This window comes from Nicotiana tomentosiformis, chromosome 6 (genome assembly GCF_000390325.3).
Source record: "Nicotiana tomentosiformis chromosome 6, ASM39032v3, whole genome shotgun sequence".
Classification (NCBI taxonomy): Eukaryota; Viridiplantae; Streptophyta; class Magnoliopsida; order Solanales; family Solanaceae; genus Nicotiana; species Nicotiana tomentosiformis.
This window is the reverse complement of record NC_090817.1, coordinates 27,429,604-27,448,096: the sequence shown is the minus strand read 5'-3', so window position 1 is coordinate 27,448,096 and position 18,493 is coordinate 27,429,604.

The following is an 18,493-nucleotide window of genomic DNA, read 5'->3' as shown; positions in this document are numbered from 1 at the left end:
AACTAAAACTGGGTTGTGAAAAGGTTGGCTTTCCACTAAATAAAGACTTTTCTTTGGAATCTTCTATTTGTCTAGACATGACATGAAGGAGTTGATTCGAGTAATTGTTTTGTTCAACAACTCGATCACGATCAGAACAAGTAATTATATTCGTTGGTTTCTCGCTTTTGATTTTGAAAGGAGAAGCGGAGATCACAACGTTAGAAACAGGGATTTTTATTCCTTCTAGAGGAGGAGTGACAGATTCAACAACTTTGTTGTTGGCTGTATACCATTTGTTAATGAGAACTTGCAAGCAGTCCTTCTGATGTTCATATTTGCCAGATATTTCAAACCATTTAAAGAAATCGATTTCGCATCTCATTCTTTTCATGTCTGATATCTAACAATTTCTGAAGTCTTTTCTCTGTTCAAGAGAATATGTAGCAACATACCATTTTCTTTTGGGTACGTTATCAGGATGTGACCATTGTTGGTCGATCTTCTTCTGATCTAGGATGTATGGATCACAAGATCTGATCATTCTGATATACTCAGAGACTTCTTCCTGAGAAGGATACATATCGCTAGGGGTTGGACTAGCGGGATAGTTTTGGTAATAAACTTTTGGGACCGTATGGGAGAAATCTACTCTCGTAACTTTCCCTTTGTTGTTACTAGTAGTTGGGACGGAAGTTTCGACGTTTTCAAGTTTAGTAAGTTTGATTTGAAGTATACTTTGGTGTTATCGATGTCTGTTTGGGATTTTGAACCTTGGAATAGGTTCGTATTGTGATTTGTGACTTATGCATCAAATTTGGTGTCATTTTGAGTTTTATAAGTGTGGTTCGACTCCTTCAGAGTTAGTTGAAAGAAGTTTGAAGTTCAAAGGTTGATTAATTTGGTTTTGAGGTGCAATTATTAGTTTTGATGTTATTTTACAAGTTACGAGACTTTGAGTAAGTCTGTATTATGTTTATGGACTTGTTGGTATATTTGGACGGGGTTTCGGGTGGCTCGGGTGTGTCTCGGACCACCCTGAACAAAATTTAAGTTGGTAGATTTCCTGGTGCTGATTTTGTTCTTCGCAAACGTCGAGGAAGTCTCGCATTCACAATGAAGGATTTGGGCATTTTTGTGCTTCGCATTCGCGTTGGTGGGATCGCGTTCGCGTTGGTGGGATCTCGTTCGCGTTGGTGGGATCGCGTTCGCGAAGGCTTGGGGAAGTGAAGCTATGCGTTTGTGAGAGGGAAGACGCGTTTGCAAAGAAGGAGGTGGGGCTGGGGGACGACATGCCATTGACCTTCGCGTTCGCGAAGGTTATGCCTGGTTAGCCATCGCGATCGCGGGTCCTTGGTCGCATTCGCAATGAGTATTTCTGGGGCGATGGCAGCTTTGCCTTCGCGATCGCAAATACGTAATGCCTGGGTAAAACATCATTTTAATAATGAGACTTAGACTCATTTTTTCCCATTTCTCATTTGGCTTGACCGATTTTAGAGTTTCTTGGAAGGAGATTATCATCAAGCACTATAAGATAAGTGATTTCTACCTAATATGAGTTAAATACATGAATTATGGGTAGATTTTGACATGAAAATTAGTAGAATTATGGGATTTTGTTGAAAACCTTAGGGTTTAGTAAAAATAGAAGTTGACCGCGAATTTGATGATGAAATTGGATATTATTTATATTTTTGAGTTCGTAAGGTCATGGGTAATATTTAGCTAAAAATATTTTCGGAATCCGAACACGTCGGCCCGGAGTGACTTTTATGGACTTTTCGAGCGGGGTTGGAAAATTACTATAATAGTTAAATTATGAACCTTTGAACATAAATTGATTGATTGATGCATCATTTGATTAGTTTCGGGTTGCTCGACGTTGTTTTGAGGCGACTAGTGAGGTTTGAGAGCCGAGTAGAGGGCTTGGAAGTGAGGTAAGTCTCTTGCCTAATATTGTAAGATGGAAATCATCCTTGTAGGTATTTTAATTATTGTGTGCTATTTGTTATGGGTGCTACGTACGTACGAGAGGACGAGATTCCATGCGTAGCTAATATCATGATTATGTCCGGTTAGACTTAGGACTTTACCATTCAATATTTATATCACTTGAACTGAACTTGTTAGTTTAATTACTTAAATTTATAATTGAGATTTGATTAGAGATTTTTGTGAGGCCGAGCCTCTTTACCTTGAGTTTTTGGCGGGATACTTGATTGCTGGTAAAACTCACACTTTCTTTATGTTCCTATCCTTGTGTGATATTATGTGACCCGTAGTTTGGAAAGGCCCTCTATTCATGTGGATTGGGCCGTACGCCTCGACAGTGCTATGAAATAGCATTATGCATCATGTCGTACGACTTTGATAGTATATTTAAAAAACATCTATGGACTGGGCCGTACGACCTCGACAGTGTACACTATTATTAGGGATCTGGCAACCTCGACATAATTCGTGCGTAATATCGCTAGGAGTCAGACTATATATATATATATATATATAATAATAATAATAATAATAAAATTATTAAAATTCATTCGAGATTATTAGAATTTGTGTGTAGAGATGCAACACGATTTCTAGCTGGTCCATAGACTGGTTCAACAGGAGAAATGTGTTGAATATCAGGCAATAGTCTACGATTGGTAAAGGAATGTCTATTATAATTAGAACTAATAGCAGGCAACAGTCTATTATTAGAAAATGACTGTCTACTATAAGTGGAACTATTATCATCAAACTGAATGCAAATCCTTCCATCCGGATTTTGAGTAATATGAGAATACTCAGTATTACTGAAAGCATTAGTTATCTGATTGGGGGATATAACCGAATCCAAAGTCCATGTAGTTGAAAAATTAATTTCTTCCCACTTAATAGGTCTCCAGATTTTAAATCAAAATTTGAAAACATATTGGCATCATATAATCTTGACAATAAATCTTTTTTATTGGGAATATGATACCTAACCCACTTCAAATATTTATTCAAGGGTTTATAATTAATGACTAATCTAGGAATACCACATTCCTTTTCAGTTGCGTTATTAACATAAAAAGTTGTGCAAGACCAAGGAGACTTTGATGGTTTTATCAAACCCTTTTGTAACAAGTTATCAATCTCCTTTTTGCAGAATTTCACTAATTCCGCGTTCATCTGACAAGGTCTAGATTTAGTAGGAATATCATCCTCAGAGAAATTATCTTAATAAGGCGGAGTTACAATATGCTTTTTTCTATTCCATAAAGCACTGGGGTGTTTTGCACAAATATCAATAGCAATACTTTCGGAGATCAATTTGATCTTTTCCTGTACTTTAGTAGAATTCAAAGTATCAAATATATTCATACTAAACAATTCTAACTATAAAGAATCAATATGTTTCTGCTTTATATCAATTAAAGCATTAATATCTCTAGTTACTGGATCTGTAACAAAAGTATAACTTATCTCTTTATCTTTATAAGTAGCAGTAAAACCTTTCGAGTCTATGCTAGTAAAAGGATAAATGGCGTTAATAAACGGTGTCACAAGTATAATAGGAGGGTATAACTGGTTTTAATAATAATAATTATTATTATAATAATAATAATAATATTTGACTTGGTGTCAGGATGGTTGGTACAGTCTAATATAACACCGCTCTTATTGGCTTTGCCTTAGTGGCTTCGTCTAGCCAGCCGTGAACCTCAGCCCGATACAGGAGTTAAAAAGGGCATCTTCTTTCACGGTTAGAACTGCTAGACACATGGGCTCAATAAAAGTATGTATTATATTAAGACAGAACCCTTGCTTGAGTAAAGGCTTTTAACCTTCCATACAGTCATTAAACTATATATAAAATTTAAGTATATTTCAATTCTTATATCCTTACTGATTATGCGGATTACCGCCAGTCTTTAAATATAAGGGTACTGAATTAGCTAGGTTGAGAATTCTCAAATGTGTTAAAATAGAAATCTTTAACTGGTGGAAACCTCGGTGGACATATAAAAGTCAGTAGAGGTGCGAAACAATTCCAATTCCCGGTCAAACGGTGATTTCTGTTTTAGCTTAGTTGAGAAGGCCGTGCGGATTACCGCCCGCCACTTGATCCTGTTAAAATGGTATCAGAGCCTAGGTACTTTCATGGTATATATGAGATAGATATGAAATATTCGACATAGATATGTTTCTGAAATATGGATTTTGGAAGAGGTAGATATACCTCAAAACCTGAATTTGTTAAACAAGTGGACGATTCCTAAAGTCCTTATTAGGACAATCTATGATTATGGATGGTTTGATAAGCTTTCTTCTAAACAACTTGTTAAAATAACTTAGCAATCTTTAGCTTTAAATTCGTCTGAACAGACTATTCATTTGTTAAACAAGCATGATGTAGAAATTTATAGAAACCAATATAATTATATGCATACTGGTATGGTTCAAATTGCTTTTAAGCCATTAACCATTAAAGGGTTACAAGAGACGTTTTTGGCTGCTCTCAGAGATGCCAGAAATCTGAATTTTAGACAGTCTCTGATGGGTTCTATTAAATCTACTGTCGCCTACGGCCCAGTATATTTTAATACTCAACCCAATCTGCAATTATCTTTATCTGATGTTAATATACTTGATGCATTAACATTAAATGTGAAAACACATGGTTATAATTATGCGCCTGGTTGTGAACTAATATGTTTATCATATAGGATTTACTTTAAATTGCTATCAACGTTAAACCCTAGATGTAAATTATATGATACATCTGATCAGACTATATTAGTGGAAACGAATTTTGCAAAGTCTAAGGTCACCACGAGGAGACCTATTAAGTGGGAAGAAATTAATTTTTCAACTACATAGACTTTGGATTCGGTTATATCCCCCAATCAGATAACTAATGCTGTGAGTAATACTGAGTATTCTCATATTACTCAAAATCCGGATGGAAGGATTTGCATTCAGTTTGATGATAATAGTTCCACTTATAGTAGACAGTCATTTTCTAATAATAGACTGTTGCCTGCTATTAGTTCTAATTATAATAGACATTCCTTTACCAATCGTAGACTGTTGCCTGATATTCAACACATTTCTCTTGTTGAACTAGTCTATGGACCAGCTAGAAATCGTGCTGCATATCTACACACAATTTCTACAAAAGTAGGTGATAAACATGTTGAAAGGGTTAAGATTAACCCCAAGACCAATATTGTTCAGGATAATGATAATATTTCTGATAAGGATATCCCCTCTGCGTCCGTAATGGATTTTGACCCAAATGAAGTTTAAATGATTCCACACCAAATTAATTTTAGTCCAGGGTCACAAGCTAGAGGTTATATCCAAAAAGAACTTTTCAATAATAAATGGAACCAGTTTAAAACTTGGTTTTTTGATACTTATAGTAAAGAAGATTTAAAAAATATTTCTCAAAAGTTCTATGAAACTTGTGCTTTACATAATCAAATTATGTATTTTGTTCCTTGGTTTATAACCACCTATTTACCATTGTTTATAAAAGTTTTGGAAAGATCTTATAAAGACGGGAGTGGCAATATTACTAAAACCATCTACCCTCCTCAAGCATCTTTTGTTTTACCTAATAATACAGGTATTACTTTCACTGCATTTCAAAAATTTATTGATGAAGATGTTGCTGCAGTCAGCATCGCAGAAATTAATAAATTAATTTCACAAAATAATTATTTGAGTTTATATGTTAAAGTTTTGGGTGAAAACATCAGTTTTCTTAATAAAAAACTTGATGATTTGACAGTCTTAATTAAGGATATGAATACTAGTAAGATTTTGACTGATATTGCCTCTAAAGCAAATCAGAACCTCAAACTGTTCTTACTCATGTTCAAAGACCCCCTGAAATTCAGGATTTTAAATTTAGATCTTTTTATGATTTAGAAGAACTTCTTGATAAAAAGTTATCCTGTTTAAATATCAAATCCATTGATTTATCAAATGATTTTGCTGATAAATTAGATACTACTTTTGACTATAAAAATGATGTTTTGTCAGAGTTTAATAAACTCAGAGGTTATCCCAAAAAGAATAGTAAGTTTGCTGATAGCAGATATGCTGATAAACCCAGAATGCAAACTTATTATTACAATCGTCCTACTCCTCAAGATGTTTTAATAGAGGAACGTGATTGAAATTAGACTAATACGTCTTATAGTGGTTCTGAAATTTACGAATGGAATCTTGATGGATTAACTGATAGGCAATTGACTATTCTTGTGCATAGAATGCTTATGTATGCGACTATCTGTAAAAGTGTAAAAAATACAGATAGAACTATTTGCAAAATGATTGTTACAGGTTTTACTGGCCAACTTCGTTGCTGGTGGGACAATTATTTGACTCTAGAAGAAAGGGCAATGGTTATTAATGCTACAACCTCTGACGAAGGAGTTGATAACTTAGGCATGGCCCTAGTGGCAAATATAGAAGATGGCGTTTACACCCTTATTCTTACTATATTAGAACACTTCAACGGTAGATTTACCAACCAACATGAAACAGTTCGTACTCTCCTTAATGGTCTTAGATGTAGGACCTTAGGTGAATTCAGATGGTATAAGGATACCTTTATGAGTAGGGTTATGGAACTACCCGAAAATAAATTTGACCATTGGAAAGCAAAGTTTATAGATGGCCTTCCCTCCTTATTCACTGAAAGAGTTAGAAAAACTTTAAGAGGTAGTTATGGTGAAATCTCGTACAACGATTATACCTATGGTAAGATGATATGAATTTGCACACAGGAAGGGTTAAACCTGTGCAATGAGTTAAGATTGTCCAGACAGCTTAAGATGGATAAGCTTAAGGAAAAATCCCAGTTAGGAGATTTTTGTACCTAGTTCGGTCTACCCGAGACTTCTACTCATAAGAAGAAAAAATATAAGTATCATAGATACCCTAACCAAGACAGTCCTTATAGGAAAAAGAGATCTAGATATAGATCCAAAGAAGAACGAGAAGCCAAGAAAGCCCATCGCAAGTCTACTAGATTTACCAAAAATAGGTCTAAGCGAGATCTTGCTGACATTAAGTGTTACAAGTGTGGTAAATTTGGCCATATAGCCCCTAATTGTAAGCTTCAAAAGCTGAAAACCTTAGAACTAGACAATGAGTTACGTGATAAGGTTTATGGTTTGTTATACACTTCTAGATCAGAATCTGATTATTATTATTCTGAGTCAGAATCCGAAACTGAAATAGATATACTTGATTTATCTGATAGTGATAAAAATATTGATAATACTTGTACAACTTGCAAAGGTAATACATGTACTTGTGATGATGATGAATTTTATAAATTACAATCACAGTTTCAAGATTTGAACATGAAAACTATTACATCTGATAATGTAATAGAACTTTTAAAGGAAGTTACTGATGAAAAACTTCATGAAAAAATTATTAATTTGGCTGCTAGTTCAAGTTCTAAATCAAGTTCTAGTTTTTCAAAACCTTTTGAAAAAGAATTTGAATATTCCCCGCCTTATTCTTTACTAGAGGTTAATAACCGTCTTTCAAATAAAAATGCAACTCCAGCAAGAGATTCTTCTTTCAATGATTTAAAAGTTGAAGTTGAAAACTTGAAACGAGAGATCAAATCTCTTAAACAAAATCAAATGATTTGTGATCATAGGATTACTCAGATTGAGAAAATTAATTCTCCAGCTGAGAAATCTAATGATAAAAACAAAGGTATTTTTGAAAATGATGTTGAAGAAAAACCTATTAGTTTTGATCCTAAACATGATATGTGTTTAGGAATGATGCAAATTATTACTGCTCATAAATGGTATATCAAATGTACTATTCTCATTGATAATAGTTTTTCTATTACAAACATTGCCATGATTGATAGTGGAGCAGATGTTAGCTACATTCAAGAAGGCTTAATACCTACGAAATATTTTCAAAAAACTACTCATATGGTTAGATCTGCATCCGGACATACTTTAGATATAAAGTATAAACTACCTAATACAGGTATTTGTCAGAATAAAGTCTGTATTCCTCACTTCTTTTTCTTGGTTAAAAACCAATTATACCCTCCTATTATACTTTGAACACCGTTTATTAACGCCATTTATCCTTTTACTAGCATAGACTTGAAAGGTTTTACTGCTACTTATAAGGATAAAGAGATAAGTTATACTTTTGTTACAGATCCAGTAACTAGAGATATTAATGCTTTAATTGATATGAAGCAGAAACATATTGATTTTTTGCAGTTAGAATTGTTTAGTATGAATATATTTGATACTTTAAATTCTACTAAAGTACAGGAAATCAAATTGATTTCCGAAAATATTGCTATTGATATTTGTGCAGAACATCCTAGTGCTTTTTGGAATAGAAAAAAGCATATTGTAACTCTGCCTTATGAAGATAATTTCTCTGAAGATGATATTCCTACTAAATCTCGACCTTGTCAGATGAACGCGGAATTAGTGGAATTCTGCAAAAAAGAGATTGATAATTTGTTACAAAAGGGTTTGATAAAACCTTCAAAATCTCCTTGGTCTTGCACAACGTTTTATGTTAATAACGCAGCTGAAAAGGAACGTGGTATTCCTAGATTGGTCATTAATTATAAACCCTTGAATAAATATTTGAAGTGGGTTAGGTATCCTATTCCCAATAAAAGAGATTTATTGTCAAGATTATATGATGCAAATATATTTTCAAAATTTGATTTAAAATTTGAATATTGGCAGATTCAAATATTTAAAGAACATACTTATAGAACTGCTTTTAATGTTCCATTTGGGCAATATGAATGGAATGTTATGCCTTTTGGTTTGAAGAATGCCCCTTCTGAATTCCAAAAAATAATGAATGATATTTTCAACCCCTATCTAGACTTTATCAATATTTATATCGATGACATTTTGGTATTTTCCAAAACACTTGAAATGCATATTAAGAATTTAGATATTTTTAAAAGAATTGTGATGCAAAATGGTTTGGTTATGTCAAAACAAAAAATGAGTTTATTCCAAACTAACATTCGATTTTTAGGACATTATATTTGTCAAGGAAAGATTACTCCTATTCAAAGATCGATCGATTTTGCCTCAAAATTTCCCGATATTATTACTGATAGAACTCAGTTACAAAGATTTTTGGGAAGTTTAAATTATATATCACTCTTTTATAAAGATTTGTCGCGTGATTTAGCCCCCTTATATGATAGGCTAAAGAAGGATTATAAAAATCCTTGGACTGATAGTCATACTACTTTAGTTAAAAATATTAAGCAACGTGTTAAATCTTTACCTTGCTTAACCCTTGCTAATCCTGCATGGCAAAAGATTATAGAGGCTGATGCGTCTAATATTGGTTACGGAGGGATTTTGAAACAGATAAATCCCAATAATAAGCATGAATATCTGATTAGATTCTACTCTGGTAAATGGTCTGAAGCCCAGAGAAAATACGCTACTGTGGCACATGAAATGTTAACCATAGTAAAATGTGTTTTAAAATTTCAAGACGATTTATACAATCAAAGGTTTTTGATAAAAACTGACGCATAATCTATTAAATATATGTTTAACAAAGACTTTAAACATGATGCCTCGAAAATGATATTTGCAAGATGGCAGGCTCAATTAGCCCCTTTTGATTTTGAAATACAATATAAAAAGGGAATTGATAATTCTCTGCCAGATTTCTTATCTCGTGAATATTTACAAGATAGAACCCCCCTGGGGTAGGGGAAGAGGTAGAGGTTGGGGAAGATCATCCCCACAGTCTAGAGGAAGATCATCACCTTCAGGATCGTCATACGGATCCACATCAAACTCCCCAGTTATACAAATGGGAAAAAAGAGTTTAACCAATGAGAGGATATCTCTCAGAGAAGAATCATCGATCGGACCATCCATCCATCTGGAAGATATTCCAGAAGATAGTCCGTTATACGCACATTTGCAGGCATATTTGACTGCTCAAAAATAGAAAGATACTTCTGCTAAGCAAAGTGATACTTTTGCTTCCATTACAAAAGATAACAATGATGATATCAAGTCATATGAGAAAGTGTCTAAAAAAGAAATGATATTTCATTTAGAAAATTCTGATATTCAGAGAAAAGAAGAGTCGTGGAAGATATTCCAAAGGTATTTGATAAATGGATTATATTATCCGGGTGAGTCATACAAAACCCGCTCTTATTATGAAACAATACTCACCAGTACTGGCAGTGTAGAGTTTCAGCACTTTTCTGGTTATAGCACAGATGAGAATATTTATAACTTCTCGAAGATTATAATTAAACAGATTATATCTGTTGAAGACTGGGGTATATCCACAATGAAAGAAAGGCAGATAAGCCTTAACAAATCTCGAATGAATTTTACCTATTGGGATTATATCCAAGCATTTGATAAAGTGTTATACTGCAATAATGATCGACACAAACATACTTGGTTTATTAAAGTATGTGCAAAGATATTTGTAGAGGCTATTCCTAATTGGTTTCTAAACTGGTGGTCATACCACGGTCCGACAGTAAAAATTTTACCTGATCCATTTCTCATGTTATACAAAGAATGGATAAAAATTTCCGCTTTTATAAACAATTTATATCACACAGATCATATCTGTTCCCCAGAAAAAATTGACCAAATTTATTTCTTTCTGGAATTCTCTATTCCCTGGATTCATAAATGGACTTCAGAAGTCGGATTCACCGAAGAACAAGTCCCATGCTTATACAGGACCTTTTACAACAACTTTTGGTATAAACTCATGAAAAAGGATCCCAAAATAAAGACATTATATGGTCAAGAACTTTTGGATTCCATCAAAATAAAAATCCAAGAATATTCTAGCAAACCTCAGAAAGAGGTAATTGATGACAGCTCAGTACGGCATATTGCCAGAAAGATCTCCTTTCGAGAAGGAGATAAAGAAGAAATGATTAACAACTACTTGGAAAAAGTAAAAAGATATTTACTTCGTTCCATTAATCAATATGAAAAATCAGACAGTTCTATGCAGAGTGAAACCAGCAACGATGATATCGCTGAAGATTCTCAACCTTTTGAATCAGAGAAAATACTATCTGATGAAGATTTGCAGAATGCGAAAGAATTCCTCCGCAAAATGAAAGAATCAGACAAAAGACTAGCACAGTGAAATAGCTGGACCCCACAAACACAGTGAAGGCACCGGATCCATAGCACAGTGAAGCCGCCGGACCCCACTCAAATAGTAGATACAATGTTCATCAACAGTAGATACATTGTTCATCAACAGTAAAAATACTGTTTTGTATAGTAAAAATACTGTAACAGAGACCCACGGGACCCACTTTTTACTGTTCATAGATTCTTTTTTTCTATTTATACATTTCATTCGTTCAGAATAAGAGGAAGGAAGCGAGACCCTCTCTCTCTCTCTCTTCAAAGTATAATAGTTTATAGTTTGTTGTTTGTAACAGAAGAACAAAGTAAATAAAGTTTTCAGTTCTTCATCTTCAGGCCTTGCATCCCGGCCAAAAGGTACTGATTTCTTTCTTAGTTAAATTTTCTTCTAGTCTCTCCTCTCTGGCCGTGACGATGTCCGGCTAAGAGACTTCATATCTATGAGTATCTAACTTCTCTCCTATATAAACTATGAAAGAGATGGCATCTATTAAAATATAAATGAACTTTATATATAGAGTTTTGACTTGGTGTCAGGATGGTTGTTACAGTCTAATATAACACTGCTCTTATTGGCTTTGCCTTAGTGGCTTCGTCTAGCCACCCGTGAAACTCAGCCCGATAAAGGAGTTAAAAAGGGCATCTTCTTTCACGGTTAGAACTGCTAGACACATGGGCTCAATAAAAGTATGTATTATATTAAGACAGACCCCTTACTTGAGTAAAGGTTTTTAACCTTCCATACAGTCATTAAACTATATATAAAATTCAAGTATATTTCAATTCTTATATCCTTACTGATTGTGCGGATTACCGCCAGTCTTTAAATATAAGGGTACTGAACTAGCTAGATTGAGAATTCTCAAATATGTTAAAATAGAAATCTTTAACTAGTGGCAACCTCGGTGGACATATAAAAGTCAGTAGAGGTGCGAAACAATTCCAGTTCCCGGTCAAACGGTGATTTCTGTTTTAGCTTAGTTGAGAAGGCCGTGCGGATTACCGCCCATTATATAAAACCAGTTATACCCTCCTATTATACTTGGGACACCATTTATTAACGCCATTTATCCTTTTACTAGCATAGACTCGAAAGGTTTTACTGCTACTTATAAAGATAAAGAGATAAGTTATACTTTTGTTACAGATTCAGTAACTAGAGATATTAATACTTTAATTGATATGAAGCAGAAACATATTGATTCTTTGTAGTTAGAATTGTTTAGTATGAATATATTTGATACTTTGAATTCTACTAAAGTACAGGAAAAGATCAAATTGATCTCCGAAAGTATTGCTATTGATATTTGTGCAGAACATCCCAGTACTTTTTGGAATAGAAAAAAACATATTGTAACTCTGCCTTATGAAGATAATTTCTCTGAGGATGATATTCCTACTAAATCTAGACCTTGTCAGATGAACGCGGAATTAGTGGAATTCTGCAAAAAGGAGATTGATAACTTGTTACAAAAGGGTTTGATAAAACCCTCAAAGTCTCCTTTGTCTTGCACAACTTTTTATGTTAATAACGCAGCTGAAAAGGAACGTGATATTCCTGGATTAGTCATTAATTATAAACCCTTAAATAAATATTTAAAGTGGGTTAGATATCCTATTCCCAATAAAAAAGATTTATTGTCAAGATTATATGATGCCAATATATTTTCAAATTTTGATTTAAAATCTGGAGACCTATTAAGTGGGAAGAAATTAGATTTCCAACTACATGACTTTGGATTCGGTTATATCCTCCAATCAGATAACTAATGCTGTCAGTAATACTGAGTATTCTCATATTACTCAAAATCCGGATGGAAGGATTTGCATTCAGTTTGATGATAATAGTTTCACTTATAGTAGACATTCATTTTCTAATAATAGACTGTTGCCTGCTATTAGTTCTAATTATAATAGACATTCCTTTACCAATCGTAGACTGTTGCCTGATATTCAACACATTTCTCCTATTGAACCAATCTATGGACCAGCTAGAATTGTGTTGCATCTCTACACACAAATTCTACTAAAGTAGGTGATAAACTTGTTAATGCCTGTATTATTAGGTAAAACAAAAGGTGCTTGAGGAGGGTAGGTGGCTTTAGTAATATTGCCACTCCCGTCTTTATAAGATCTTTCCAAAACTTTTATAAAAAGTGATAAATATGTGGTTATAAACCAAGGAACAAAATACATAATTTGATTATGTAAAGCACAAGTTTCATAGAATTCTTCAGAAATATTGTTTAAATCCTCTTTATTATATGTATCATAAAACCAAGTTTTAAACCGGTTCCATTTATCACTGAAAAATTCCTTTTGAATATAACCTCTAACTTGTGACCCTGGACTAAAATCAATTTGGTGTGGAATCATTTAAACTTCATTTGGGTCAAAATCCATCTCGGACGCAGAAGGAATACCCTTATCAGAAATATTATCATTATCCTGAACAATATTTGTCTTGGGGTTAATCTTGCCACTCCTGTCTTTATAAGATCTTTCCAAAACTTTTATAAAAAGTGGTAAATATGTGGTTATAAACCAAGGAACAAAATACATAATTTGATTATGTAAAGCACAAGTTTCATAGAATTCTTGAGAAATATTATTTAAATCCTCTTTATTATAAGTATCAAAAAATCAAGTTTTAAACCGGTTCCATTTATCACTGAATAATTTCTTTCGAATATAACCTCTAGCTTGTGACCCTGGACTAAAATCAATTTGGAGTGGAATTATTGAAACTTCATTTGGGTCAAAATCCATCTCGGACGCAGAAGGAATATCCTTATCAGAAATATTATCATTATCCTGAACAATATTTGTCTTGGGGTTAATCTTAACCCTTTCAACAGGTTTATCACCTACTTTAGTAGAAATTGTGTGTAGAGATGCAGCACGATTTTTAGTTGGTCCATAGACTGGTTCAACAGGAGAAATGTGTTGAATATCAGGCAACAGTCTACGATTGGTAAATGAATATCTATTATAATTAGAACTAATAGCAGGCAACAGTCTATTATTAGAAAATGACTGTCTACTATAAGTGGAACTATTATCATCAAACTGAATGCAAATCCTTCCATCCAGATTTTGAGTAATATGAGAATACTCAGTATTACTCACAGCATTAGTTATCTGATTGGGGGATATAACCGAATCCAAAGTCCATGTAGTTGAAAAATTAATTTCTTCCCACTTAATAAGTCTCCTCGTGGTGACCTTAGACTTTGCAAAATTCGTTTCCACTAATATAGTCTGATCAGATGTATCATATAATTTACATCTAGGGTTTAACGTTGATAGTAATTTAAAGTAAATCCTATACGATAAGCATATTAGTTCAGAACCAGGCGCATAATTATAACCATGCGTTTTCACATTTAATATCAATGCATCAAGTATATTAACATCAGATAGAGATAATTGCAGATTGGGTTGAGTATTAAAATATAGTGGGCCGTAGGCAACAATAGATTCAATAGAACCCATCAGAGACTGTCTAAAATTCAGATTTCTGGCATCTCTAAGAGCAGCCAAAAATGTCTCTGGTAACCCTTTAAGGGTTAATGGCTGAAAAGCAATTTGAACCATACCAATATTCAGATAATTATATTGGTTTCTATAAACATCTACATCATGCTTGTTTAACAAACGAATAGTCTGTTCAGACGAATTTAAAGCTAAAGATTGCTCAGTTATTTTAACAAGTTGTTTAGAAAAGAGTTTATCAAACCATCCATAATCATAGATTGTTCTAATAGGGACTTTAGGAATAGTCCATTTGTTTAACAAATCAAGGTTTTGAGGTATATCTACCTCTTCCAACCTAGTATTTTTCATACTAGTTTCTCCTAAATCCATATTTCAGAAACATATCTATGTCGAATATTTCATATCTATCTCATATATACCATGAAAGTACTTAGGTTCTGATACCATTTTAACAGGATCAAGTGGCAGGCGGTAATCCGCACGGCCTTTTGAACTAAGCTAAAACAGAAATCACTGTTTGACCGGGAACTGGAATTATTTCGCACCTCTGCTGACATTTATATGTCCACCGAGGTTTCCACCAGTTAAAGATTTCTATTTTAATATACTTGAGAATTCTTAATCTAGCTAATTCAGTAGTAGATTCGGAATGTGATGCAGTATAAAAACTTTAAAGACAATATAAGTAAAGCCCTTAAAACAAACTTACAAGATTATTATTGATTAAACATTATGAACATAGCAACGGAAGATAAGAGAAATACAGAGGGGAGAGGTCTTAGAAAATTTGGGAAATTTTTTGATGCCTCTTACAATGGGGAGAGGGAGTCTTAAATAGACTAAAGAAAAGATGCCTTTTATCTTAGGCGTACAAATGTGCGGTCTGATTTAATCGACAATCTAAAGTGGTCGACAAACAGAAATGGGTGGTCCACTCTTAAAAGCAAACAGTAAAAAGCTGTCTTCTTTTTCAAAAGGTGAACAGTGAAAGCAAGAGTCTTTTTTGTTGATGGAGACTTTGTCGGTCTTTGCTGATGGGGACTCTGTTTGTGCAGATTCCACTAATCGTAATTTGGATCCATGTACGCCAAGGCTATACCCTTTGGGTCGCACATATCACCATTGCTGCTTTCTCCTGTAGAAGCAGCATCTTCGATCAATTGCATGATTTGATCTTCTTCGTAATCTTCAATATTTTGTAAAGCTTGTTTCAGCTTTTCCTTTAGGGCTGCCTTGGAAGGCAAAGCTTGCTGGAAGCCTTGTTGGACGGGTTTCTGAACTTTGGGGACTTGTTGTTTAGGAGTCCACCCCTTGATCTTGATCTCTTTAGACAAATATTTGATTCTGTCAAATTCTGCCTTAATAAAATTCCAGCTGACAATAAAGGATATCCTCTTCTGGACAAAGTACTTACACATTTTAATGTGTTCTGGTAAAGTAGAAATGGCCTCTTTAGTCTGAAAATCATCAAACCTGTTGAGGAATTGCTGGGGGAGGATCTCTCTGTTTCTTCCGAATATGTTCCACCATTCGTAGAACCATCTAGGGATTATAGCTTTAGTAACTTCTAAGCTATACTTAACAAACCAAGTATGTCCTGGTCTAATATACATAAAATTGAACCATGCTGCCTTGTAATCGTGCCAGCAATAAGTCTGGGGACGATGAGTCATGGTGAGTGCAACTGGTGTGTGCAGGTGATCGGTGAACCACTCAAATGGTGATAAAATTTTCTTAATAGTAAACCTAGAATAATTAAAAAATCCTGGTCTATTTTGACACAAAGTATGTTCTACTTCAATGGAGTCAGTATCAATGAGGATGGCTTCGTAGAATCTCCTAGTTTTGTATGAACTTTCAGTGTCCACGTAATTAAAATCCGTATAGCAAGGTTTGATTAGGTCTTCTAACCTGAGACCTTCATACTCTTTATCTAGAGCTAGAATAGGTAATACCTGGAGGGTAATATATTCGAACTTTTCTTCTTTTTGAAGATCTTCTTGTGGTGTCTTCTTAACTGAAGGATTGACTGCTTCTGCAAAAGTCTCTGGGACTTTCATGGTATAGCACTCTTTTGTCTGAACTCTAGAGCTGGATGTTGATCCTTTTTCCAAAGGTTTTGGTTGGGTTTTGGTAAGTTTCTCTGAGGGAATTGGAATTGGTGCTGGTAATTTTTGGTACTCAGCTAGAGCTGTATACCGGTTTGGAAAGAAAGTTATGGCCTTTGAGGGGCTGATGTTTTGGTAGGAGTTATGGGAAGAGGGACAAATAGTCTAGCCATTTGAGGTTTGTTGATCTCCTTTCCTTTGGAAGGTGCATTAGGTCTGAAGGGTCTCATTTTTTCCCTGTAAAAATTCTCTTGTTAGAAAATCAGGTAAAGAATTTTCTTCTCCTTTGATAAATTCGATTTTAAAATCAAAGCTAGACAGTAAAGCTTGCCATCTAGCAAATATTTGTTTTGAAACCATATTTTTAACATCCTTCTGTAAAATTTCTTTAGCAGATTTACAATCTACTCTAACCAAAAATTCTTTGTTAATAAGATTGTCTTGAAATTTAGTGATACATAGCACTATAGACAAAACTTCTTTCTTAACAGTAGAATAGTTTTTCTGGGCGGAATTCTAGATTCCTGAAGTAAAACGAACCAATTGCTCAGAAGACTCAATGGAAATCTTTTGTTTGAGGATACCACCGTAACCTATATCTGAAGCATTTGTTTCAACTATCATAGAAACTTTTGGGTTAGGCATTCCTAAGCAGGGAAGGTTTTGTACAAGTTTCTTAACTTGGACGACCGACTGTGTCTGTTCTTGACTCCATGGGATAGGATTCTTCCTAAGTCTTTTGTAAAAGGGTTCACAGACCTGTCTAATGTTGGGGATAAAATCAGCAACATAATTGAGACTTCCTATGAATCTCTGTAGTTGGGTTTTATCACTAATCTCATTAGGAAATTTCGACGAAAACTCTATGGCTCTGCAAATTGGTTTATAAGATCCTTGGTAAAGGTCGTGACCTAAGAATCTAATAGAGGTTTGGAAGAGTTTGATCTTCTGGGCACTAACTACCAAACCGTTTCTCTTAACAACTTTCAGGAAGGTGTTGAGATGCTTGAAATGAGAATCTATGTTATCAGAAAATATAAGAACATCATCTATATAGACAATAGACATATAACTGTAATCATTAAATATGGAGTTCATGATATTCTGAAACTCAGATGGGGCATTCTTGAGCCCAAATGGCATTACATTCGATTCGTATTGACCGAAGGGAACATTAAACGCCGTTTTGTATCTGTCTTTCTCAGCAACTTGAATTTGCCAGAAACCAGATTTCATGTCGAACTTACTGTATATATTAGCTTTGTAAGTTCTTTTCAGAAGATCCCTTTTGTTGGGGATGGGATATCTGATCCATTTTAGGACAACATTCAATGGTTTATAGTTTATAACTAATCATGGGGCACCTCTCTCTTTTTCTGCACTCTTGTTAACATAAAATGCAGAACAACTCCAAGGAGATTTAGAGGGACGAATAATGTTGTTTTTGAGGAGATTCGAAATCTCTTTTTTGCAAACTTCCATAATTTCATGATTCATCTGAATAGGTCTTGCCTTGGTAGGGATGACCTGTTCATTGAATCCTTCTGTGTAAGGGAGTTCCACCAAATGCTTTTTTCTTTCCCAAAAAGCGTTAGGAAAATCAGAACATATTTCTTGTTCAAAAGTGTTTTGAAGATTAGCTATTTTAGTAACTATCTCCGTGGTTTATAAAATTTGTTCAATTTTCTTAACTTTTATTTCATCTTTTAAAAAGGTGATATGCTGAGA